Source organism: Mirounga angustirostris, unplaced genomic scaffold (assembly GCF_029215605.1).
Source record: "Mirounga angustirostris isolate CCGP_5_RB_7025 unplaced genomic scaffold, mMirAng1.0.hap1 SCAF_8, whole genome shotgun sequence".
NCBI lineage: Eukaryota > Metazoa > Chordata > Mammalia > Carnivora > Phocidae > Mirounga > Mirounga angustirostris.
Window position 1 is genome coordinate 47,870,644 of NW_026991716.1, and position 27,152 is coordinate 47,897,795.

General features: G+C 36.4%; 1 long non-coding RNA gene across 3 annotated transcripts in view; it reads right to left on the reverse strand.

The window, feature by feature from the left end:
* LOC123837806 (uncharacterized) overlaps positions 1 to 27,152 on the reverse strand; it is a 64,926-nt gene that overhangs the window by 13,816 nt on the left and 23,958 nt on the right. Inside the window, exon 1 of one of the 3 annotated variants that reach the window (XR_010413650.1) lies at positions 11,917 to 13,890. The exons of the other annotated variants lie outside the window; for them this stretch is intronic. This is a non-coding gene — a long non-coding RNA (uncharacterized LOC123837806). Of the gene's footprint in view, positions 1 to 11,916; positions 13,891 to 27,152 lie in introns of those variants that run through there. 3 annotated transcript variants of the gene reach the window in all.

The following is a 27,152-nucleotide window of genomic DNA, read 5'->3' on the forward strand; positions in this document are numbered from 1 at the left end:
GGTAATATAAACAGAGTGTCATGACGCTCTTATTCAAATCAGGATTTGCTTTTTAGCGCAAGTAAGGGGACTTCATGTCCTTAGCCACAGGATAACCATGTCAGGAGGGCATTAGGCCCCCCTACGGCATGCCCTCCTGGCTTTATGACTGTGGGTGACTCACTCAACCTTCTGGCAACTTCCTTCCTGCCACTCAAGAGGTGAGAAAGACAGTGGGGATATTATGAACTGCTTCTCAGGCTAAGGATATTTTGAGAATGAATTGCTTTTTGTCCATCCCTTCTAGGAAAAAGATACACAAAAAGTGTGGACTTCTGGGCTCACGTTTTCCATAAACTGGATCCTGTTCCTGTTTCCCCTATTTCTAGCAATAGTAACTATTGTAACTAATAACTACTTAACACCTTTCCACGGCAGCCAGTCAAGTCTTAGCAAATCTTCCTTGCCAAAATCTGTGCATCTGTCCTTTTTCGTATACCTCATTCATTCACTTAGACACTGTTACTGACCATCAGTGAAATGCAAGCCATTGTATTAGTTGCAATGGATATTATTTCTATCCATAAGACTAAGAAATGGATAGAAATAAAAAATAAGTTCCAAGTGTAATCTCCCGTCTGCAATCTCTTACTCATTTTCTCTATAAAGTACTCCACTGCTTAATTAATTAATTAATAATATCCCTAAATAAACTTATAATCATGTCGCTTCATGGCAGTAAAATTTTAAATAGCTCTTCAGTGCTCACGGGATAAAGATCAAACTCTTAATTTAACTTTTTTTTTTTTTAAAGATTTTTTTATTTATTTGACAGAGAGAGACAGCAAGAGCAGGAACACAAGCAGGGGGAGTGGGAGAGGGAGAAGCAGGCCTCCCGCCAAGCAGGGAGCCCGATGTGGGACTCGATCCCGGGACCCCAGGATCATGACCTGAGCCGAAGGCAGACGCTTAACGACTGAGCCACCCAGGCGCCCTCTTAATTTAACTCTTAAGAGCTTCTAAAATCTGGAATGAACTTATTTCCTGATCTTACTTCCCACAACTCCCCACTGTAAATTTTCTACTTGGACAAACTGGTCAGATTACTATACTAAAAGTATACATCCTTTTCCCACTCCAATCTATTGCTAAGAAGAAAGCCATGGCCCAAAATGGCGTCACTTGGGCTAAGCCCCCAAACTAGAGCTTAATACTTATACTAATTATAGTTTCAACCTCCCCCAGAAATGTAGTCTTCAGTCAGTCCGGAATTTTCCGATAAGCATCAGTGAGGTAATCTGTCACTGGGCTCTCTCTATCCCTCAAAGGAAGATGAGGTAATTTGCATGATAACACCCCTTGCTCTTCCCCTAAGGGAAAGTGACCTTGCCTGAAACAATCCTTTTCTTTTCTTTTGCTAATAACTCCTCGCTCCACCCTCCTTCCCATAAAAACCTTCCCTTTTGTACAGCTCCAAGCCACTTGCTAGATGGGCTGCTGTGGGATTCATGAATTGCTTAATAAAGCCAATTAGATCTTCAAATTTACTCAGTTGAATTTTTGTTCTTTAACACTCTTTATTCATACATAATGGATTGGATGTCTTCTGTGTGGCAGTCTGTGATAAGAGCTGGTGCCCAGTTCCCGCACTCGAAGAGCTTATTGTTTAGTCAAGGATACAGACAAATGAATTGACCGTGGCAATGATAGGAGGAGCATGGAACATAAAGAATTTCTGAAAGTGATGGGAACGCACAGAACCACACGGTATCCAGCCTCGGAGAAGTCAAAGAATGTTACCCAGAGAAAATGACATCTCAAGTGACACAGAGAGAATGAGTAAAAGTTAGGCGGTATGTTGAAGAGAGTGTGTACCAGACAGAAAAAGCAGTGGCCTGGCGATGAGAACACATGGGTTTGAGCAACAGAGAGAAGGTGAATCCGAATGGAATGTGGAATACACATTGCAAGAGGCCGAAGAGGGAAGCAAATCCAGAGGATCTGAGATCTAGTAACCTGGCTAACAGGTTTAGGCTGGACAGGCTTGAAGCGCAGAGGGCCATGACCACACTTGGCTGTCGTGAGAATGGCGTACCCCAGTCTCATAAACCAGGAAAGAAGTCTTTGGGAACATTAAGTAAGGCCTTTCTTTCCAGGAGTATCGCTAATGATCTTATTAAGATGTTTGATTAGCTTCCCTGCATTCGTCCTGCAAGTCTGAGAAGTCCAACTGAAGCATTCTTTGAGAATTCAGGTTCTTGTTGGGCCTTAGAAAAATGACAGGGGAGATCTGCCCAGATCAATACAGAGACAAGTACGTCACCTGGTGGTGTTTCATATCAAATACTTGCCATAAAGGTAATAGCTACCACTGGTTGAGTGCTCACTACATGCTCTAGACTTGTGTCGCTTTACGTGAGATAAATATTATTATACCCACCTTAGAGATGAGAAAACGGAGACTCAAACAGTTTAAGTGTCTGGCTCAAGGTCTTAGGCTTGATGGCAAATATTTGCTTATTATGATATGAACAAATAAAGCAGGAATTTGAACCCAGAACAATAGGACTCCAAAGTGCAAGTAATTTTAAGGTTTTGTTTAGTTGAAATTTACTCTGTATCAATCAAAGATATTTTACGGTATGTCCTTTCCATCATCCTTCTCATAAGGCCAAGTGGATAGGCTACTCTCTGGTTTGCCTAGAGTGGTAGGAATATAACAAATGCACATGGCATTGGATAAAGAAATGAGGAGTAAAGGAGAGATACACCAGGGAACAGGGTGAGGGGTGTTTTAGGGTGATTTGTACTGATGAGATATGGGAGGGCAGAATTTAAACCATGCAAAAGGAGTAGGATTAATGTTTTTCTCACTGATTTCAACTGGCCCATGCCTTGGAGTAATAACTAGTGGGCGGGAGTGAAATCGCTTCTCTCCTATGGCCCATTCAAGAGGTGTAATGAATGGTTCCTTACATAAGGCTCCTTTGTATGGAGGAACAAGGTACACAGAACTGAGTCCTCTAAAAACAGAGACCCATGTCCAGGTTTTAAAAACCACCAAACAACCTGTACCCAGAAACAGTCATTCCTTTACATGTGTATGACCTGAGCGACTCCAGAAATGTTCCAAGCCAAACAGCACAGGGTAAAAAACAAACAGCAGCAGCTTGCTTACAAGAGGTTTCCAGGAATCACCCTGTCCAATAAAGAAAACAACGGCCCAAATTAACCAATTCAAGTCTCAGAGGATAACTCTGTGTCTCCATACCATTTTACTACGGAAAAAATAATGAAAATGATCTAAGACCTTGAAAATAGGTTAGGAACTCAGTGAGAAATAAAAATATTTCAGGTGATATTCTACCACTTACTACGTACTCTAGGAAGCAAGCAAGGTGTTTATCATTACATGTCTTATGATTGCAAAAACACAGAAAACAACCAAAATATTCATGAATGGGAGATGGCTAATATACCAGTGTAGCCATATTGTAGAATACCATGCAACATGGAAGAAGGAAGTACTGGTGAGATTTACAATTTACAAAAGTAAACTGCATATATGTTAAGAAAAAAAAAAAAGAAGAAGAAGAAGAAGGTAGCAGGAGGGGAAGAATGAAGGGGGGGAAATCGGAGGGGTAGACGAACCATGAGAGACAATGGACTCTGAGAAACAAACTGAGGGTTCTAGAGGGGAGAGGGGTGGGAGGATGGGTTAGCCTGGTGATGGGTATTAAAGAGGGCACATTCTGCATGGAGCACTGGGTGTTATGCACAAACAATGAATCATGGAACACTACATCTAAAACTAATGATGTAATGTATGGGGATTAACATAAGAATAAAAAAAGAAATATATTCATTATAGAAAAGTAATATAATATGAAGAGACAAAAATACACTGCCTTGGTATGAAGAAAAAAAAAGTAAATTGCAGAATAATATGTACAGTTTGACAAAAAAATAGAAAGTAAAACTAAATTTGAGCAACTCTGTGTCTTTTCTGAGAGTAAATGTATTGGAAAAAGTTCTGGAAAGATATATACTTCTGGAGAGGACAGGATAGAGGGTGAAGACAAAGTAGGGACTTCAGTTCTATTTATAATATTTAATTTTTTGTAAGTAGATATATTTCTGCATTTGTTGTATAACTATAAATAGAAATAATTATCAAATAAATCATAATAAGTTAATTTGAAAAAGAATAGGCTTTAGGGTTGCTCATATGAGGATCCCACTTAGATATCTGCCAAATTCATGTAGGAAAAAAATTTTTTTAAGGAAATGTAGACTTCTTAAGCAAGAGTTTTCATTTATCTTAGTGTATTGAGATGACAAAGCCATGTTTTCCATTAGTTGGTGTTTTGAGACTACGAAACAGATAAAGAAACTGTGAAGACTTTCTTACTGACAACCTTTATCACTAAGACATACTTAAGAAGTAAACTTAGGAGTAAATAAGGAATGCCTCAAAATAAAGTGAAATTGAGTAAAATATCCAGAGTTATGCTTTGTTTTCCAATATATGAGAAATTATTGATTGAAAGACACTAATGAAAAAAATTATGTTGACAATAGCAGCAAAAAAGCATAAAACAGCCTATAATATACAGGAACTGTATGACCAAAATTTTATTAGGAAATATACATAAGTAAGTTGAAATAAATGGAGACATAGATCATATTCCTGGGTGAAAAAACTGGCTATTATAAAGATAAATCCTTCTCAAATTAATTTATAAGCTTAAGGCAGTCCCACTGACAAAAATCCCAGTGGAATTTTGTTTTCTTGTTGGAATTTGAGGACATGAAAGAATAGACTGATGAGAAAAATCAACATTTTTCTTGTTCCACAAAAATTAAAATATAACACAGAACATCAATTTTTTAAATGTTGTGGTATTGATACAAGAATGAAAAAAAAAACTAATACAGTAGAATAGAATATAATTCTTAAAGAGATCTATCAGTATGTGTTTTTGAGATAAATATCATAATCCAATGGTGCAAGGAAGAATTATTCAACAGATGATTTTTTTTAATTGTTTATATGAAAAGGAAAATAAAACACAGCTAATTCCATTTTGGGTTCAAAATTTCTATATAACTGTAAGATATAAGATTCTACTTGAGGGGCGCCTGGGTGGCTCAGTCATTAAGCATCTGCTTTCGGCTCAGGTCATGATCCCAGGGTCCTGGGATCAAGCCCCCCATTTCGGGCTCCCTGCTCCGCGGGAAGCCTGTTCCTCTCTCGCTGTGTCTCTCTCTGTCAAATAAATAAATAAAATCTTAAAAAAAAAAAAAAGATTCTACTTGAAAACACAGATTAAGATATAAGTGATATAGAGAAGGACATTCTAAACATAAAGAAAGAGATAATAAAAGGAAAGATTACGTTTTGAGCATATTAAAACAAACAAACAACAACAAACCGAACTCTTACAGGGCTTCTGGGTTACCCAATTACAGAGGAAGAATGGTGACTCCTGGAGCCTGAACAGCCCCACCATCTCACTTCTGTATAGCAAAAAATACCATCATCCAAATTAAATAAAGGCAGAACTGAAAAGCACTTCTTCATCATATATGACAAAGAAGTTCAGGCAGAGTGATCCTCTTACAACATGGCAGATCACTTCTCTCTTCTTTTCAATTCTTCCAATGGCTTCCATCTCATTCCAAGTAGAAACCAAAGTCTTTGCAGCGGCCTCAAGACCCTCTGGCCTCCTCTCTGACCTTGCCTCCTTCTGGTCTTCCCTCTATTACTCTACTCCAGCCACATTTGGCCATTTTGTGCCATGAACCCATCAGGCACACTCCTATTCCCAGGCCTTTGCTCTTGCTTTTCCCTCTGTCTCAAGGATCGCTCCCTCACTTTCTTCAGACCTCTGTGTCATTTTTTTCACTAGGGTGGCCCCTCCCCCAAAGGATTGCTTTATTTTCCTCCATGGTACAAATGCCACTGACATTCTATACATTTACTCGTTTCTATTTTCTGTCTGCCTGCTTCTTGAATGTAAGCTCAGTGAGGACAAGGATTCTGTCTACTTTGACTACTGGTATATTTCTAGACTAGAACAGTGCCTGCAGGTAGTACTCGGTATTTATTTGTTAAATAACTGAATAAATATACTTATTAACTAGTACTTTTTTTTTTTAAGATTTTTTATTTATTTGACAGAGAGAGAATGAGAGAGAGAGAGCACATGAGAGGGGGGAGGGTCAGAGGGAGAAGCAGGCTCCCTGCCGAGCAGGGAGCCCGATGCGGGACTCGATCCCAGGACTCCAGGATCATGACCTGAACCGAAGGCAGTCGCTTAACCAACTGAACCACCCAGGCGCCCCTAACTAGTACTTTTTAAAAAAGATTTTATTTCTTTGAGAGAGAGAGGGAGAGCATGAGCCAGGGCAGGAGGTGGTGAGGAGCAGAGGAAGAGGGAGAAGCAGGCTCCCCACTGACCACGGAGCCTGACTGAGATACCTAGGCACCCTTAACTAGTACTTTTTAATATAATTGCCAGAGAACCATTTGAGCTAACTTAAATTAAAACTGACTAAGGGTGGGAAGGCAGCTGGATCTCAGTTACTAGAATCGGCACCAGAACATTATCAAGGTATTTGTCCTTCCCACTCTCGGAATTCTCTACTTCATACTTCACTTTTCCCACAAATCCCCATCTGTTTCCCAGAGCACATGGTGATCAAATGGTCCCCAGAAGCACCCAAGTTTTACTGTAGGTTGCCCAGCTACTTGGATGGGGATGACCTGACTCTGTTGGTTCTCCTCCAAATTCCTGGGGAAGGCTGTGAATAACTTAGTCTGGACTGATGTCTATCCCAGAACCAACTGACTGTGGCCAGAGTGGAGGTGGGGGTCAGAAGTTCACTATGAAACCATGCTGCCCCACTGCAACTAAATGGATAGAGGAGAGGCCAATTCCTAACAAGAGGTGTTAAGCAGTTAAATCAGTAGGTGTCTACTATAACATAAAATTAAATCTTTCAGATAAATTATAAAAAATGCCAATCCCTAATTTAAAATGAAAACGGTATGAACAATCTGCAAAAAGGAAAATACACACACAAAAAAGGGAACTATGATTGTCCAATACATTTTAAAAAGGGTTTGACTTTATTTATAGTCCAAAAATACTCTATAAAATAATAGTATATTGCTGGGGAAAATATTTGCCACAATAATGAGGAAACATTAATATCCTTAATATATAAAGAGTTTATAAACACTGAAAATAAAAAATATTAATATGACTTTGAAAGGGTAAAAGATATGCAAAAACTACTCATAAGAGAGAAAGCTTAGAAAGATATCTGTGTTCACGGACTGGAAGACTTAATATTGTTAACATGTCAGTGCTGTCGGGCGCCTGGGTGGCTCAGTTGGTTAAGCGACTGCCTTCGGCTCAGGTCATGATCCTGGAGTCCCTAGATCGAGTCCCGCATCGGGCTCCCTGCTCGGCAGGGAGTCTGCTTCTCCCTCTGACCCTCCCCCCTCTCATGTGCTTGCTCTCTCTCATTCTCTCTCTCTCAAATAAATAAATAAAATCTTTAAAAAAAAAAAACCAAAAAAACATGTCAGTACTGTCTAAAGCAATATACAAATTTAATACAATTCTTACCAAAATCTCAATGGTGTATTTTGCAGAAATAGAAAAGTCCATCCTAAAATTCATATACAATCTCAAGAGATCTGGAATAGTCAAACAATTTTGATTAAAAAAACCCAAAAAACAAAAAACCAAAGTTGGAGATCTCATATTTCATGATTTTAAAACTTATTACAAAGCTTTAGTAATCAAAACAATGTGGTACTGGCATAAAGACAGAAATGTAGATCAATGGAATAGAACAGAAAGCCCCAAAATAAACCCTCATGTATGTGGTCAAAGAATTTTCAACAACAGTGCCAAGGTCATTCAATGAGGAAAGGACATTGAACAAATGTCGGGAAAACTGGATATCTATGTTCAAAATAATGAAGTTACACGCTTACATTACACCATATACAAAAATTAACTCCAAATGAATCAAAGATATAAATCAAAGACATAAAACTATAAAACTCCTAGAAGAAAACATAGGGGAAAACTTCATGACATTGGAATTGGCAATGATTTCTTTTTTTTTTTTTTACTTTATTTATTTATTTGACAGAGAGAAAGAGAGTACAAGCAGGGGGAGCGGCAGGCAGAGGGAGAAGCAGGCTCCCACTGAGCAGAGAGCCCAACTCGAGGCTCGATCCCAGGACCCTGAGATCATGACCTGAGCCAAAGGCAGACACTTAACTGACTGAGCCACCCAGGCGTCCCTGGCAATGATTTCTTAAATATGACACCAAAGCACCGGGAACAAAAGCAATAATAGACAAATGGGACATCAAAGTTAAAAACTTCTGTATATCAAACAACAACAACAAAATAATCAACCCACATAATGAAAAAGTAACCCATGGAATTGGAGAAAATGTTTGCAAATCATATATCTGATAGGGAGTTGATATCCACTACTATCAAGAATTCCTACAACTCAACAATAACAAAAGATAAATAACCCAATTAAAAAACAGGAAAAAAGTTGAACAGACATTTCTCCAAAGAAGATATACAAATGGCCAACAAGTATATTTAAAAGATGCTCAACGTCACTAGTCATTAAAAAAATGCGAATCAAAACTGCACCTCACACCCATTAAGATGGCAGTTATCAAAAACAAGAAAACGGCAAATGTTGGTGGGGATATGGAGCTATTGGAATCTTTGTGCACTGTTGGGGGAGAGGGGGATGGATGTGAAATGGTGCAGTTGCAATGGAAAAGAGTATGGAGTTTACTAAAAAAATTAAAATAGAATTACCACATGATCTAGCAATCTCATTTCTGAGTCTATACCCAAAAATAAATAAATAAATAAATAAATAAATAAATAAATAAATAAATAAATAAATAAATAAAAGCAGGATCTAAAAGAGATAGTTGCACACCCATGTTTATTACAGCATTTATTCACAATAACCTGGAGGTGGAAGCAATTCAAGTGTTCACCAACAGTTGTGGTATATATACATATAATGGAATATTATTCCGCTTTTAAAAAAGAATCCTGTCACATGCAATGACATGGGTGAATCTTGAGGACGTTATGCTAGATGAAATAAGGCAGTCTCAAAAAGACAAATACACAAATACATACTATTCCACTTATATGAGGTATCTAGAATATCCAAACTCACAGAATCAGAAAGAATGATGGTTGCCAAAAGCTTGGGGGAAGGGAGACATGGAGAGTTGTCGTTCAGTAGTTATAAAGTTGTGCAAGATTTTTTAAAAAATATTTTATTTATATATTCGACAGAGAGCACAAGCAAGGGGAGTGGCAGGCAGAGGGAGAGGGAGAAGCAGGCTTCCCGCTGAGCAGGGAGCCCAATGCAGGACTCGATCCCAGGACCCTGGGATCATGACCTGAGCTGAAGGCAGACGCTTAACCGACTGAGCCACCCAGGTGCCCCAAAAGTTGTGCAAGATTAAAAAGTTCTAGAGATCTGCTATATGTGCACATACCTAACACTACTGAACTGTACACTTAAAAATGGCTAAGATGGTAAATTCTATGCTATACCACAAAGAATCTCAGGTGGATTTGTACATGCATTCAAGTCTGAGATACACTCTTCTAGATACTAAAAACCCTGGTATTGTACCTAGGGTTTCAAAGCTTTAATATTCTTAAAAAATATTTCATAGATGTTGTCTGGGAAGTACACCAAAACAGCATTTGAACAAAGCAATGAATAAACTGAAAAGAGATAATGAGTTACAACCTTCCAAAAGAATATTCACCAAGGAGATTTAATGTTGATTTTTCAGACACAATGCAAATAAGGCTTTCACTCATTGACCGCAGTGGAAAATCCCATTATTAAAAATGTACTGATGGTCAAACAAAGAAATTTGGTGATCCCTCTTTCAGGCATAATGATGCACTTGGAAAGATGAAAAAATATATATACTATTCCCATCTGTCAAATTGGCAAATATAAAACATACATACAATGTAAAAAAAAATCATATTGAGAAATAATATACATACAGTAATGGACACAAATTTTAAAGGTAATATTCAATGATTTCTGACCCGCATGCATGCATGTACACACATACACACACACACAGAGTAAAACCACACAAATCAAGGTACAGAACACTTCCAAAACTACAGAAGATTCTCTCATGCCCCTTTCCAGTCAACCTCTCTTGAGAATGTTTTAGAGATAATACTCAGTACTCATAATTATGTTGAGTGACATCCATTTCCATCCATCATTAATTGGTGTGTAATTAGCGGCTGCTTTCTATAAAGCAATTTTATATCATCAAAAGTATTATTAATGTTCAAATTCTTTCTAAGGAAGGAATTGAGCTTCTTAGACTCTGTCATAAGCAAATAACATGAAATGTAATAAAACACATACATATGAGGATGCTTGTCACTGCAAAGATGACATCAAAAAATTAGAAATTGGGGAGATGTAGATCAAAGGATACACACTTTCAGTTGAAGAATAAGTTCGGAGGCAGCATGGTGACTACAGTTAATAACACAGTATTGTATACTTGGAGGTTGCTGAAAGTAATCTTAAGCATTCTCACTACAAAAAAAAAAAAGAGCTAAATATGTGAGGGGATGGATGTGTCAATTACCTTGATCATGGTAATCATGCCAAAATGTATACGTATATCAAATTATCACCCTGAATGCTTTAAATATATACAATTATACTTGTCAATGATTGCTCAGTAAGGTTGGGGAAAAAATAAAGCACACACAAAAACATTAGAAATAGCCTATGCATCCATCATAAGGGAATGGTTAGATTATAGTATAACCACTTGATGAAATAGTTTGCACTCATTTAAAATAAAGGTTTTGAAAATTTTTTCACATGAAAACATATTCACAATGGTCAGGTATTAATTAATAAGGATGAAATGAAATAAGAAATGCAATATGACCCGAATTTTGAAAAACATTACTTTCATGGGGGGAAAAGAGATTAGCTTGGTATTATCTTTAGTTAATATGAATATAGGAAATTTTAATTTTGTTCTTTTGCTTTTTGTATTTTCCAAAATTTTTTATCATCCCATGTGTTGCTTTTGTATTTAGAAGAAAACCTATTTTAAAAAGCAAGCAAGGAAAGTAAACAAATCGCCATCCCCTTTGACGATGAAATAAAAGCTTTCCCATGGTTGACTGCAATTTCCATACAATTTATACTAGAGACTTAAATAATGAAAACAACAAAACACAGAATGGATCAAAAGTCAAATGGACACTTCTATGAAGAATCTCACGACACACCTTGTGTTACAGACAATTGATAAATGTTCAATCATTTCAATGTTTTGTCAAAAGGAAAAGACCATGAAAGCTGCATAAAATTCTGTGCTATTCCTTCAATGGGAAAAAGGGAGGAAATAAAAGAAAAAGCCCAAGCCTATATAATGACTCATTTACACCTTCTTTCCAGAGTTCACACGACAGGTCAAAACCAATCCAATCTGGAAACTTGTGGAGGGAACCCAAAGTCCTTCTAACACCCGTGTAGCACAGATTACATGCATAGGCAAACATCTGACCTTTTAAGGTCCTTTACCAAACAGAAAAAAATTGAGGCCAGAAATTGTACTCCCTGGTGGATCCACAAATAGCTCCCTGCTTTATTTTTTCTAGAAGTGGGAGGGAAAAATAAACTTGCCAAAGTCTGTGCAATATGATCCATATGGTTGGAGGAAAAAGATATTAAAGTTTTAGTTTATATTTATTTTCATGTCACCTTTTAAAACCTTCTATTCTCTCTGTGTACAGAATATGTAAGCACAGTGCTACATGCATATAATTTTTAAATAAATATACATACCTATATTGGGGTGTTCATGCTCATGTTTTTTAATGGCAGGGGTACATGCAAAAAAAAAAAAAAAAAATGGAGACCATTAGTCTAGACCAGAAGAACTTAGCCTCAGTTAACTGTGAAGCATGCTGCAATTAATGTTTTACTAATAGTAGTGAAATACTGTGTCAGCTTGGGATTTTAAGAAAATCAGAACAGATTCAAAATTATTTCTTTCATAGGTAGTATGCTTAAAAAATTTTTTAATTTTAAAGATTTTATATTTATAGCAGTTGTAGGTTCACAGCAAAACTAAGAGGAAGGGGCAGAGATTTCCCATATACTCTCTGCCCCACATATACATAGCCTCCCTTATTGTCAACAGCCCTCATCAGAGAGGTACATTGTAACCGTTGATGAACGTACATTGACACATGATAATCAACCAAAGTCCATAGTTTACATTAAGGTCCACTCTTGGTGTTGTATATTCTATGGGTTTGTATAATGACATGTATCCATTACTACAGTATCATACAGAGTATTTTTCCTACCCTAAAATTCCTCCGTGGTCTCCCTGTTCATCTGTCCCTCCATCCTTCAACCCCTGCAACCACTGATCTTTACTGTCCCTATAGTTTTGCCTTTCCCAGGATATTATATGGTTGGAATCGAACTGTGAAGCCTTTTCAGATTTGCTTTTTTTACTTATTAACATGCATTTAAGCTTCCTCTATGTCTTCGCTTAGCTTGATAAGCTCATCTCTTTTTAATACTGAATAATACTCCATTTAGCATTAAAAAGAAGTGTCTGGATATGCTACAGTTTATTAATCCATTCACCTCCTGAAGGACATCTTGGTTGCTTCCGAGTTTTGGCAATTATGAATAGAGCTGCTAAAAATATCTGTAGGCAGGTTGGTTGTTGGATGTAAGTTTTCAATTCCTTTGGGTAAGTACCAAGGAGCTTGATTGCTAGATCATATGGTAAGAGTACAGTATGTTTAGTTTTCTAAGAACTGCCCAACTGTCTTCCAAAGTAGGTGTACCATTTTACATTCCCACTAGCAATGAATGAGGGTTTCTGGTGTCCCACATCTTCACCAGGATTTGGTGTTGTCTGTATTCTGCAACTGGCCATTCTGATAGATGTGTAGTGGCATTTCATTGCTGTTTTAATTTGCATTTCCCTAATGACATATAATGTGGAATATCTTTTCATGTGCTTATTTGCCATCTGTACATCTTTGGTGAGGTGCCTGTTAAGATCTTTGGCCCATTATTTAATCAGGTTGTTTGATTGCTTATTGTTGAGTTTTAAGAGGTCTTTGTATATTTTGAATAACAGTACTTCATCAGGTGTGTCTTTTGGAAATACTTTTTCCCAGTCTATGGCTTGTCTTCTCTTCTCATTCTCTTGCATAGCAGACATTTTTAATTTTAATGAAGGTCAGCTTATCAATTATTTCTTTCATGGATTGTGCCTTCAGTGTTGGTAGTGTGCTCTTTTGTTCCCCCATGGGAAAAGACAGTCATACAGCTTGCTTCATTTTCTCCAAAGGCCCAAGTCAGCCCTTATTAATGACATACTACTACTAAGCAGGAAAATTGAAAATCATTGCAATGGATTGTTTTCTCATTTTCTCATGAGAAAATTTCTCACTTTTTTGAAAATGAGAAACATGGATAGATATATAGTAGAATATAAACAAAGAATAGACAAAGTATACATAGTTTATAAACAAGAATGGTGCTATGAACATTTCTATTATAATGACATGATAAAATATTATTATTAAACCAAAGCAATGTTTGCATTAATGTTATCGATATTAATGCTAATTTTTAAAAAATTCAACAGATGGCACATTAAAATGTTAAAACAAGTTTTATCCAGGCTTATTCTTCAATTGAAATACTTACTTGCCCTGTTGATATACCTGTGGAGAAATGTGCTAAAAAACAACTTGTTTTGCATTTTAAATAAAGTTTAAAAATTAGACTAGCCCTGTGTTTTCCCATGCTTTATTATAATTTTTGAAATTTCAAATGACTGATTTAATAGATGGATAAAATGATGTATTAATATTAAATCAAGAAAAAAAGTCTTAGTACTATTTTCTTATCTTTGCTATACTATTTTAACTTTTTTCAGTGTCTGGACAGAGCATGAAGGAGTGGCATGGTTGTAACCATCATCTATCATTTGTGAAGTGGGAAAAAGATGAGGGCCTTGGGCCTATAGTTCAGTCCCATCTGAAGAGATAACTTCTTCATTGGTATTCCAGAAAATCTACACTGCTCTTCAATCTTCAGGTAGTTCATGTAAACTAGAATTGCAGATGTGTAGATGGTATCAGGACCTAGAAAGACCCTGAGGTCTAGAGCTAGGAAGAGGAAGATGAGCAGTCAGGGACTGACTACTGTCACAAGTGGATCAATATGTTATTTATTCCAAAGTTTCCTCAGAGATAACCTGACCACTTGTCACAGTAGCATCCTAAGTCAAAGTCTCCAGCTACCCACAGCTTCACTTAGCCATGGATGGGGTCACAAAATGTAATATTAATATGAGAGGACATTTCATTTCCTTTAGATCTCACAGTGATTTCGTCAAGCCTTGAAGGTGTTGCATGTGAGAAGGGCAGAAATCAAAAGCCAAAAGGAAAAAACCAAACTAACCCAAAAGAAACCAACCAAACAACAATAACAAAAACAAACAACAAAGGCTTTCTAGTCTTTGTACTAGAAATGGTGAACAGATGTTCCTCAGATCTACTGAGAAATGGCCTTAAGTTAAAATAATCAGAATTTAGACATATCATAATTTGGGTACAGATGGGATGGAGAGCCCAGGGGGTTAAACATCTAGTTATAAATAGGAAAGCAGAGGTAGTGGGTGAGGATATTTTCAAAGGGGAGGGTTATTTAACATGGGTATGGGTTATTGATGAAGTTTGCTCAATGTACCTTCACTCTTAGTAGATGTTAAAGTCAGATGGACTCTCACCCCTCTGGGCCAGCACAAATTAATTCTCAGGCCTCTCAAGATTTTGAAACTCTAGGATTCTTTGTATAATTACATTTTACTACCAGATTTTCTTATGAAATGTCATGAAATGGACATCTCTCAGAAGTGGGACATCTTAGTCAAAGTAAACCCCACTTCCCTGTTCTTAGCAGGGCCATATATGGACAGCTAACCTAAGATTTGTGATTTGGGGGACAATCTTATGGACATTAAGCAATGATTCTCAACACTGGCTGCACATTATAATTATCTGAAGAACTGTAAAAAATATCAATGTTGCAATACTGTACACTGAAAACTTTTATGAAACATCATTGAAAGCAATTAAAGAAGACCTAAGTTAATGGAAACATCTCAGGTTAATGGACTAGAAGGCTTAATATTGTTAAGATAGCAATACTCTTCACAAGGATATATAGATTCATTGCAATTCCTATCAAAATCCAGGCTGTCTCTTTTTGGTAGAAATTTGACAAGCTGATCCTAAAATTCACATGGAAATATAAGGGACCCAGAATAGCCAAAACAATCTCAAACAAAACAAAACAAAAGAAAAAAAAGTTGTAGGAGTCACCCTTCTTGATTTTAAGCTGACTACAGTAATCAAGACTGCGTGGTACTGGCATAAGGATAGATGTATAGATAAATGAAACAGAATTAAGAGTCTAGAAATAAATCCATATATCTGTGGTGAACTGATTTTTAACAGGGTGTCAAGACATTTGGTGGGGAAGAAACAAAGTTTTCAATGAACAGTGTTGAACTGACTGGATATCCACATGCAAAAGAATTAAATTGGATTCCTACTTCATTCCATACACAAAAATTAACCCAAAATGCACTAAAGACATAAATGTAAGAGGTAAAATTATAAAACTATAGAAGAAAACATAGATGTAAATCTTCATGATTGTAGATTAGGCAATGGTTTCTTAGATTTGATACCAAAAGCACAAGAATTAAGAAAATTAACCAAAATGAAAAACTTTTGCATCAAAGAGTTTAGAAGAAGGTGAAAAGTAACCCATAAAATGGGAAAAAAATATTCGTAAATCATATATCAGATATTATATATCAATACATCTATTGATATTTAGCTATCGATATCTATCTATACTCCAGTATCCAAAATATATAGACTCTTACAACTCAACAATAAAAAAATAATCCAATTTAAAAGATTTTATATAGACATTCCTCCAAAGAAGATATATAAATGAGCAATAAGTACATGAAAAGATGCTCAACATTATTAGTCACAAGGGAAATGCAAATCAAACTATGAGATATTCCTAGAAACATATAAACTCCCAAAACTGAAGCAGGAAGAAATAGAAAATCTGAACAGACTGAGTACCAGCAATGAAATTGAATCAGTAATCAATAAACTCCCAACAAACAAAAGTCCAGGACCAGATGGCTTCACAGATGAATTCTACCAAACATTTAAAGAAGAGTTAACACCTATTCTTTTCAAACTTTTCCAAAAAATAAAAGATGGAAAACTTCCAAATTCATTCTATGAGGCCAACATTACCCTGATACCAAAACCAGATAAAGACACCACACACACAAAAAGAACTACAGGCCAATATCTCTGATGAACATACATGCAAAAATCCTCAACAAAATACTAGCAAATCCAACCCAACAATACACTAAAAAAAAATGATTCACCTTACTGATGCATGAGTGAAAGTAATGGTAGTTGGCAGCATTTGATTGTAAGAAGTCAATAAAGTAATTGTGTTTAAAAAAGAAATGATTCACCAAGATCAAGTGGGATTTATTTCCAGGATACAAGAGTGGTTCAATATTTGCAAATCAAACAAGATGATATATCACATCAACAAGAGAAAGAATAAAAACCATATGATCATCTCAATAGATGCAGTAAAAGCATTTGACAAAGTACAACATCCATTCATGATAAAAACCCCAACAAAGTAGGTTTAGGGGGAACATACCTCAACATAATTAAGGCCATGTATGAAAAACCCACAGCTAACATCCTACTCAATGGGGAAGAACTAAAAGCTTTTCCCTTAAGGTCAGGAACAAGACAAGGATATCCACTTTCCCCACTCTTATTCAACATAGTACTAGAAGTCCTAGCCACAGCAATCAGACAAGAAAAAGAAATAAAAATTCATCCAAATTGGTAAGGAAAAAGTAAAACTGTCACTACTTGCAGATGACATGATATTATATATAGAAAACCCTGAAGATTCCACCAAAAAATTACTAGAACTGATAAAGAATTCAGCAAGGTCACAGGATATAAAATCAATGTACAGAAATCTATTGCATTTCTATACACTAATAATGAAGCAGAAGAAAGAGAAATTAAGAAAACAGTCCCATTTAAAATTGCGTCAAAATAATAAAATGCCCAGGAATAAACTTAACCAAAGAGGCAAAAGATCTGTACTCTGAAAACTATAAAACATGGTAAATAATATTGACAACACAAACAAATGGAAAGATATCTCATGGACTGGAAACCAAATATTGTTAAAATGTCTATATTACCCAAGCAATCTACAAATTTAATGCAATCCCTATCAAAACACCAACAGCATTTTTCATAGAACTAAAACAAAATCCTAAAATTTGTTTAGAACCACAAAAGACCTTGACTAGCCAAAGCAATCTCAAAAAGAAAAACAAAACTGGAGGTACCACCATTCCAGACTTCAAGTTATATCACAAAGCTGTAGTAATCAAAACAGTATGGTACTGGCACAAAAGTAGACACATAGATCAATAGAACCAGATAGAAAGCCCAGAAATAAACCCATAATTATATGGTAAATTAATCTTCAACGAGGAGGAAAAAATATGCAATCGGAAAAAGTCTCTTCAACAAATGGTATTAGGAAAACTGGACAGCTACATGCAAAAGAATGAAACTGAATCACTTTCTTGAACCAAACACAAAAATAAACTCAAAATGAATTAAGAACCTAAATGTGAGACCAGAAACCATAAAAATCCTAGAATAGAGCACAGGTAGTAATTTCTCTGACATTGGTCATAGCAACATCTTTCTAGATATGTCTCCTGTGGCAAGGAAAACAAAAGCAAAAATAAACTATTGGGACTACATCAAAATAAAAAGCTTCTGCACAGCGAAGAAAACAACCAACAAAACTAAAAGACAATCTACTGAATGGGAAAAGATATTTGCAAATGACATATCTGATAAAGGGCTAGTATCTAAAGAAGTTACACAATTCAACATCAAAAAAACCAAATAATCCAATTTAATATGGGGAGAAGACATGAATAGACATTTCTCCAAGAAGATATATAGATGGCCAGCAGACACATGAAAAGATGCTCAACATCACTCATCATCAGGGAAATGTAAATCAAAATCACAATGAGATATCACCTCACACCTGTTAGAATAGCTAAAATCAAAACCTCAGGAAACAACAAGTGTTGACGAGGATATGGAGAAAAAGGAACTCTCATGCACTGTTAGTAGGAATGCAAACTGGTGTAGCCAGTGTGGAAGACAGTATGGAGGTTCCTAAAAAAATTAAAAAAAGAATTACCCTATGATCCAGTAATTGCACTACTAGATATTTACCCAAAGAACATGAAAACATTAATTTGAAGGAATATGTGCACATCTATGTTTATTGCAGCATTATTTAGAATAGCCAAATTATGGAAGCAGCCCAAGTGCCCATCAATAAATGAACAAAGAAGTGGTATGTACATACAATGGAATATTGGTCAGCCATAAAAAAGGATGAAATCTTGCTATTTGCAATGACATATATAGAGCTAGACAGTATATAGAGAGTATAATGCTGAGTGAAATCAGTCAGTCAGAGAAAGACATATGATTTCACTCATATGTGGAATTTAAGAAACAAAGCAAACAAAGAAAAAAAGAAACCAAAAAACCAACTCTTAACTACAGAGAACAAATTGATGGTTATCAGAGGGGTGGGGGTGGGCAGATGAGTGAAACAGGTGAAAGGCATTAAGAATACATTATCTTGATGAGCACTGAGTAATATATGGAATTGTTGAATCACTATATTGTATATCTGAAATTAATTTAACACTGTATGTTAACTATACCAAAATTAAAGCTTAAAAATAATAAATTAAAAATTAAAAAAAAACTATATCACTTCTTCATAACCACTAGGATGGTTATAATCAAAAAGACATATAATAACAAGTGTTATTGGGGACAGAATGGGGAAATCGGAACCCTCATACATTGCTGGTGGGAATGTAAAATGATGCAGCCACTTTGGAAAACCATTTGGCAGTTACTCAAAAAGTTAAACATAGAATACCATATGACCCTGATCTCAGGGTCATGGGATCAAGCCCCATGTCAGGCTCTGTGCTCAGCACAGAGTCTGCATCTGCTTGTCCCTCTCCCTCTGCTCCTCCCCCTGCCCTCATAAATAAATAAAATCTTTTAAAAAAGGGAATTACCATATGACCCAATAATTTGACCCCTAAATATGTACCCAAGAGAACTAAAAATATATATCCACAAAAGACTTGTACATAAATGTTCATAGCAGCAGTATTCCTAACAGCCAAAATGCAAATGATCCAAATGTCCATCAACTGATGAATGGATAAATAAAATGTGTTATATTCATACTGGGGAATATTATTTAGTCATAAAAAGGAATGATGTACCGATTCATGCTACAGTATATATGACTTAGAAAACATTATGTTAAGTCAAAGAAGTCAGTCACAAAAGATCATATATTGTATGATTCCATTTTTATGAAATGGCCAGAAATAGGTAAATCCATAGAGACAGATCAATCAAATCCTAATATCTGGGGATGAGGCCTGGGCCTTTGAATTTTTAAAGGCTCCTGGTAATTTTGAAGCACCTGGGACTTGTAATCCACTACATTAAATAAACCATCAATCTTTTTTATTATAAATTTGTTGGCAGAGATTACCAAGATTTTTTGATCTGCCTCCCACTCCCATCATTGTTCTAATGGTTAATTTTGATGAGGACTGTGGTGGGAAAAGATCTAGAGTAATGACTGCTAAAATTCACCAGTGCTAGAATTATTCACCAGAGTTATCAACAAAGGAACATATTGTTTCATTATGTTATAATGTGCTTTTTAAAAAAAGTTTTCTGCAGTGCTAAACAGCATGTTCTTACATGTTCTCTGTATTGTATTATCATTTAAGATTTTTTTTTTTAAGATTTATTTATTTATTTGAGAGAGCGAGAATGAGAGAGAGAGAGTACATGAGAGGGGGGAGGGTTAGAGGGAGAAGCAGGCTCCTCGCCGAGCAGGGAGCCTGATGCGGGACTCGATCCAGGGACTCCAGGATCATGACCTGAGCCGAAGGCAGTCGCTCAACCAACTGAGCCACCCAGGCGCCCTCATTTAAGATTTTTAAAAAGGATGTGACATGACCCTTAATTACAGTGGCAATATAACAATCTAAATGCCAGAAAGTTTTTGGTTGTGTTGTTTTTAATCTACTCCTGCTTCAAAGTTCACAGTGGAATAGCCACGGCAATCCTTAGCTTTGAGGACTTCTCCCTTTGGACCCAGGAGTGGGATACAGGCTTCAGATCTTGGATGGTCCAAAGGGTTGGGTGGGGGTGCTTTAACTCAGGATAGGCTAAATGATTTCACCTACCCTAAGTGAAGGCTAGAACCACAATGGCCAGTGGTTTTTAATTTTACTTTATCATTCGTTTACTATTCCCACTTAATTTCCAAAAGGAAGTTGAAGTAATTTGACTGTCTAAGAAAGTAGATTTAGGCTGGAGCAGGCCTGATAAGCCAAGGATTAGGTTTCCAGCATGATCCTTAATGGATATTAACCTGGATATTATTTATCATTTTGGAAAATGACTGCCTTCCACATGGTCTAATCCCATGATGAGAATCAGCAGGGACAAAGCTATGCAGAAGATGCAGATATAACGGCAAAGTTCTCAGATATTCTACTGGGAAACACCTTGTTTCTGCTAAGATACCAGAATCATATACACATTTACATTTATTTTATTAGAAAAGATTTCCACATTTAAGCAATAACCTTTCTGAAACATATCTCTAAATAATGGGTTTCAAACTTTTCATCTACTATTATTAAGCATAATGGATGAAATGCAAAACACACTCATGGAGCATATTAGAGTAATGCAAAATAACTCTACCTGTGACTTTACTATTTTTTATCCCATACAAGCATGAAAGCATATCAAAATTGAAGTGAGCAAAAATAATTTTAATTATTGACTAGGTGATGAGTACGTGTCTGTTGTTCAGTGTACTAGTCTTTGCTAATATTGAATTATACAAATTATATTAATACTTAATTTGGGGGTAAATTCAACAGAAATGTTATTAATACAACCTACTGAGGTAGGTTCAATATTAGGGTAATATTGAATCTATTGAATTTAGAATTATTTTAATAGTAGCATCCATTAAAACAAACTTCTTACTAGATATTCTGTTCTAGCCATGATGAAGTAACTGGTACCACAAAGCCCTCCCACTATAAACCCCCACAGAACTAGATAAAATATATAAAATAGCTGTTTTCAGATACTGGACAATAGTCATGGAGGACTTTAATTCCTGAAAGAAATAAAATAAGACAAGTTACATACACCCAAAAAAGACTTTACTGATGAATTATCTCAAATATTTAAGGAAGAAATAGTACTAATTCTATACAATTCCTTTTAGAAAATAGAGGAGAGGGAACACTTACACCTGTTTTATGAGATCAGAGTTATTCTGATATCAAAGCTAAGAAAAAGACATTACAAAAAGGAAAACCACTGACCAATACTGTCATGGATGTAAAAGTCCTTAACAAAATTTTAGCAAATTAAGCCCAGCAACATAGAAAAAGAGTAATCATCATGATTGAATGGGATTTATTCCAGGAATGCAATGTTAGTCTAATATTTGAATACAAATTGATGCAATGTAAAGACTAAAAAAGGAAAATCATACAATCATCTCTATAGCTGCAGGAAAAGCATTCAACAAAATTCAACACAAAATAAAAGGAAACTTCCTCAACCTGATAAAGGATTTCTATTAAAAAATCTATAGCTAGCGGGTGCCTGGGTGGCTCAGTTGGTTAAGCGACTGCCTTCGGCTCAGGTCATGATCCTGGAGTCCCTGGATCGAGTCCCGCATCGGGCTCCCTGCTCGGCAGGGGGTCTGCTTCTCCCTCTGACCCTCCTCCCTCTCATGCTCTCTCTCATTCTCTCTGTCTCAAATAAATAAATAAAATCTTAAAAAAAAAAAAAATCTATAGCTAGCAACATACTTAATGGGGGAAAAATTAAAACATTTTCCCCCTAACATGAAGATCAGGGCAAGTATGTCCACTCTCACCACTCCTGGTAGAGGTCTGAAATACCTTTACCAAAGGTCTTCAACAGTGCAATTCGATAAGAAAAAGAAATAAAAGACAAACTGTAAATGAATAAAACTGTCCTTTTTTGCAGATGATATGATCATGTATATAGAAAACCTTAAGCAACTTAACAAAAGCTACTATAGGTACTAAGTGAATTTAGGATGATTTCAGGATACAAGGCCAAAATACAAAACTCAGTTGTATTTCTATATATTAGCAAATGAACATTTGAAAAAGTAAACCTAGAATAATACCATTTAGAATAACATTAAAAACCCAAAAGTTTAGGTAGGCACATAATAAAATATATGGAAGATACCCTGAAAAGTTTAAAATATTGCTAAGTGAATCAAAGGAGACAAACAGGGTGCCTGGGTGGCTCAGTTGGTTAAGCGACTGCCTTCAGCTCAGGTCATGATCCTAGAGTCCCAGGATCGAGTCCCACATCGGGCTCCCTGCTCAGCAGGGAGTCTGCTTCTCCCTCTGACCCTCCTCCCTCTCGTGCTCTCTGTCTCTCATTCTCACAAATAAATAAAATCTTAAAATAGTTATTTAAAAAAAAAAGAGACAAACAGAAAGACATACTATTTCTTGTCAAGATATCAATTCCTCAAGAATTGATCCAAAGATTCAACACAAACCCATTCAGAATCCCAGAAGACTTTTTTGTAAAAATGACAAATGGACTATGAAATTTTTATAGAAATATGAAGAGCCTAACAGAGATAAAGTAATTCCAAAAAAAAAAAAAAAACTTGGAGGATGTATACTATCTGATTTCAAGATTGCTATAATGCTATGGTAATCAAGACAATGTGGTATTGGCATAAAGACAGACAAATAGATCACTGGATTAGAATATAGTACAAAAGTAGACTCACATACATTGATTTTTCACCAACATACCACAGAAACTAAATGGGGAAAGTAAATACTTTCATCAAATGGTACTGAAAAAAAATCAATTGCAACTCATATTCACACCAAACACCAAAATTAAATTGAGATGGATCATAGCTCTTAATGTAAAAGCTGAAATCATAAAGCTTCTAGAAAAACACATGGGAGTTATTTTTGCAACTTACATCGGTAAATATTTCTTTGTCAAGGACCCACAAAAACAAATTGATAAAATGGACTTAATCAAAATTTTAGACTTCTGTTCACCAAAAGTCTTTGTTAAGACATCGAATAAGCAAGCTACATATGGGAGAAAATATTCACAACACATATATCTGACAAAGGACCTTTACCTAGAATACATGAACAACTCCTATGACTCAATGAACAACTCAATTTTTAAAAAGTAGTCAAAAAGACTTCTGCTTCCAGAAAGATGGAGTAGACACATTTTTTTCCTTACTCCTCCTGCTAATAAGTACAGCTAAAAACTCTGGACATCCTACATAAAACAAAGATAAAGGCGCCGAAAGATGGAGAGAAGGCAGACCAGCGGTAGACCTCAGGAACTGAGGAACAAGGTGGTGACTTCCTGGGTTTTCTTTTTGTCTCATATATCCCAGACTAGATGGTGAAGTCAGCAACCTGAAAATGCCAATGAGTGTGCACGTGTGCACCCTCCACCCCCCAGAAAAACCTGCTGGCTCTAGTCAAAGGACCAAAAGGGGACAGCCTAGGAAGACAGAAAACTGTTGGACAATAACTCTATTCCAGCCAAATATTCCAGATAAAACTGCAACCCCACCCCCATCCTCAACAGCAAGGCCAACTAGGGAGCCTAAATCCCCATCCTCATGAAGTTATAATGAGGTACCCCAAACCTCTCCCCTACCCTTCCAGTAAGGTGGTATCAGAGATCATGGAACTAAAGATTGAGTCCTGGCTTTAACTGAGTCTCTGATTCCTGTTGCTCATTTTTTTTTTTTTTGTACGCTATGAGACAATGAATTGCCCTTTCAGCTTAATTTAATGAGGCTTAATTCAACTTAAAACTATTTTTTCTGCCATCTAAACTCTGCTATATACTTTCTTATCTCAACTTCCAATCCTTTCAGACTTCTTACTACTTAATTCTTCTCTAATTGTGTTGGCCATGCTTGCCCCACTTCCTTCAGTGCCTAGCCTGTATCCTATAATGCATCTCCTCAACAATGCTTTCTGTTGAAATCTTTTTACTAAACTATAATTTGCCTGCAATAGGCTTCCATTTAAAATGTACAATTTGGTGAGTTCTGATGTATCCATATACCAGTGAAACTACATATACAATCAATATAGAGAATATTTTCACCACTCTCCAAAGTTTCATCTTGCCTCTTGGCAGTCCATCCCTCAGCTCCAAGTTTTTTTAGTCACTTATCTTTGCATTCTCGCTACAGTTTATATTTACACTTTTATGCCTTGCTTCTTTCATTCAGCATAATTGTTTTGTCTGTAGGTTGCATTTATCTGTAGCCCATCCCTTTTTATTGCTGAGTAGTATTCTATTGCATAGATAGACACCATATTTTGTTTATACACTCACCAAGCGAAAGGTTGTTTCCTGTTTGGGCTATTGTGCATAAAGCTGCAATGAACATTCATTGAAAAAAAAATGATGGCATAGAAGCATATTTATTGATAGGAAAAATGTTCATGACCAATTGCTAAATGAAAAAAACAGGTTACAGAACACTTTATAAATATGAATCCATTTTTTGTAAAGAATATATCTGTGGAAATAAGTAAATGCATGGGAAAAAATCCAAAATGTTAATAATGGTTATATCTGGGGGTTGAGATTACACGATTTTTAAGATAAAAATTAAGTAAAGTGGGCAAAAGACTAGAACAGGCACTTCACAAAGGAAGAGATGCCAATAAACACATGAAAAAATTGCTCAACATCCTTAATCATCGAGGAAATGCAAATGAAAGCTATGACGAGATACCACTACTGAAAGCACCAAATGTTGGCAAGAATGTGGAGCAACAGAACTCTCATATATTACTAATGGGAACGTAAAATTGTACAGCCACTTTGAAAATCAGTGTGGCAGTTTCTCGTAAGTCCAACATACATCTACCCAATGACTCAGCAAATACACTTCTAGAAGAAACAGAAACACTGGACACATAACAGACTTGTGCCTGGATGTTCATGGTAGTTTTACTCTTGACCCTGAATACTCCAGGAAGAAAATCAGATTTCCAAATAATTTACCTTGTTTTCTCTTTTCCCAGCTTCAGCCTGGACAACTAGAAGAGGAACAAACTAGAAGCAACCCAAATGTCCATCAGCAGCAGAATGAATAAATAAAATCAGTATGTCCAAACAATGGAATACTACTCAGCAATGAAAAACAAAACCTAAAAAACTTTGGATACCTGGTTGGGCCTGAGTATCATTATACTGAGTAAAAGAAGACAGAGACAAAAGGGTACATACTGTATGATTCCATTCGTATGAATTTCTGAAATAGGCAAAGTCAATCTATGGCAAGAGCAATCAGGACAGTGGTTGTCTGTGGAGGTGGGGGCAGGCAAGGATTGATTGGGATGGGGCTTAAGGGATATTTTGACGGTCAGGTAGTATTCTGTATTGTTGGAGGGTGCAGTTGACATACATATATGCAACTGCTGAAGCTTATCACACTGTATACTTAAGAGCGTCATTTCATTTTATATAGACTTCAATACAAATGGGGAAAAATTAAAACAAATCTTTTTGTTAATGTAAATTTTCAAACAGACAAGAGAAGTAGAAAGTACACTATAAAGAGCAGTCTATCATACTTAAGTAATCATGTGCTAACTTCACCTACTGGCAAAAAATTGCTTAAGACATGAGGCGCCTGGGTGGCTCAGTCGTTGAGCGTCTGCCTTCAGCTCAGGTCATGATCCCAGGGTCCTGGGATGAGCCCCGCATCGGGCTCCCTGCTTGGCAGGAAGCCTGCTTCTCCCTCCCCCACTCCCCCTGCTTGTGTTCCCTCTCTCACTGTGTCTCTCTCTGTCAAATAAATAAATAAAATCTTTTAAAAAAAAAATTCCTTAAGATGTAATTCAACTGATCCCCACATATTCGTGAGTCAAGAATGATTGTGTTTACTTTCTAAAGAAAGGCAGGGAGTTTTAATTTGTTTGGTTTTTTTTTTTTTTTTTTTTGACAGGTCTCATGGTTTGAGGAAAGGTGGTATTTTCTACTTTCCCGGGGATTTCAATGGAAAGGCAAAATTTGATCCACTGACACCTTGAAAAAATGTGGTCATTTTCAAATACCAGCAAGGCTTCATTTTTTAGGGCTTTTTACCAGTCTGTGCTGTCTCTTAGGAGGAAAGAACCAGACCTGATTAATTGATTTTAAAATAAGCTCAGGGGCGCCTGGGTGGTGCAGTCAGTTAAGCCTCCGACTCTTGGTTTCGGCTCAGGTCGTGATCTCAGGATCTTGAGATCAAGCCCCGTGTCGGGCTCCTCTCTCAGTGTGGGGTCTGCTTGAGATGCTCTCTCCCTCTCCCTCTGCCCCTCCAGCTGTGTGCTCTCTCTCTCTAAAATAAAGAAATCTTTAGAAAAAAAAATAAAATAAGCTCAATATTTTTTCCATTTCACCAGCTAAGGAACTCCAGTGATAGTTGTGCTATATACTACTCTCTATTCATGTTTTAGAAGAGGAATCAATGGAAGGAAGGAAGAAGGTAGATTGAGGTAGATTAAGATGCTGTTCTTACCAATTATTTGCTATGTGATCTTGAATACATCTCTTCATCATTCTGACCCTCAGTTTCCACATCAATAGGCATGAGAATCCCTATCTCAAAGTTTCATAATGGAAATTAAATACTGTCCATGAAAATGCCTTGACGTATGCCAGGAGCTC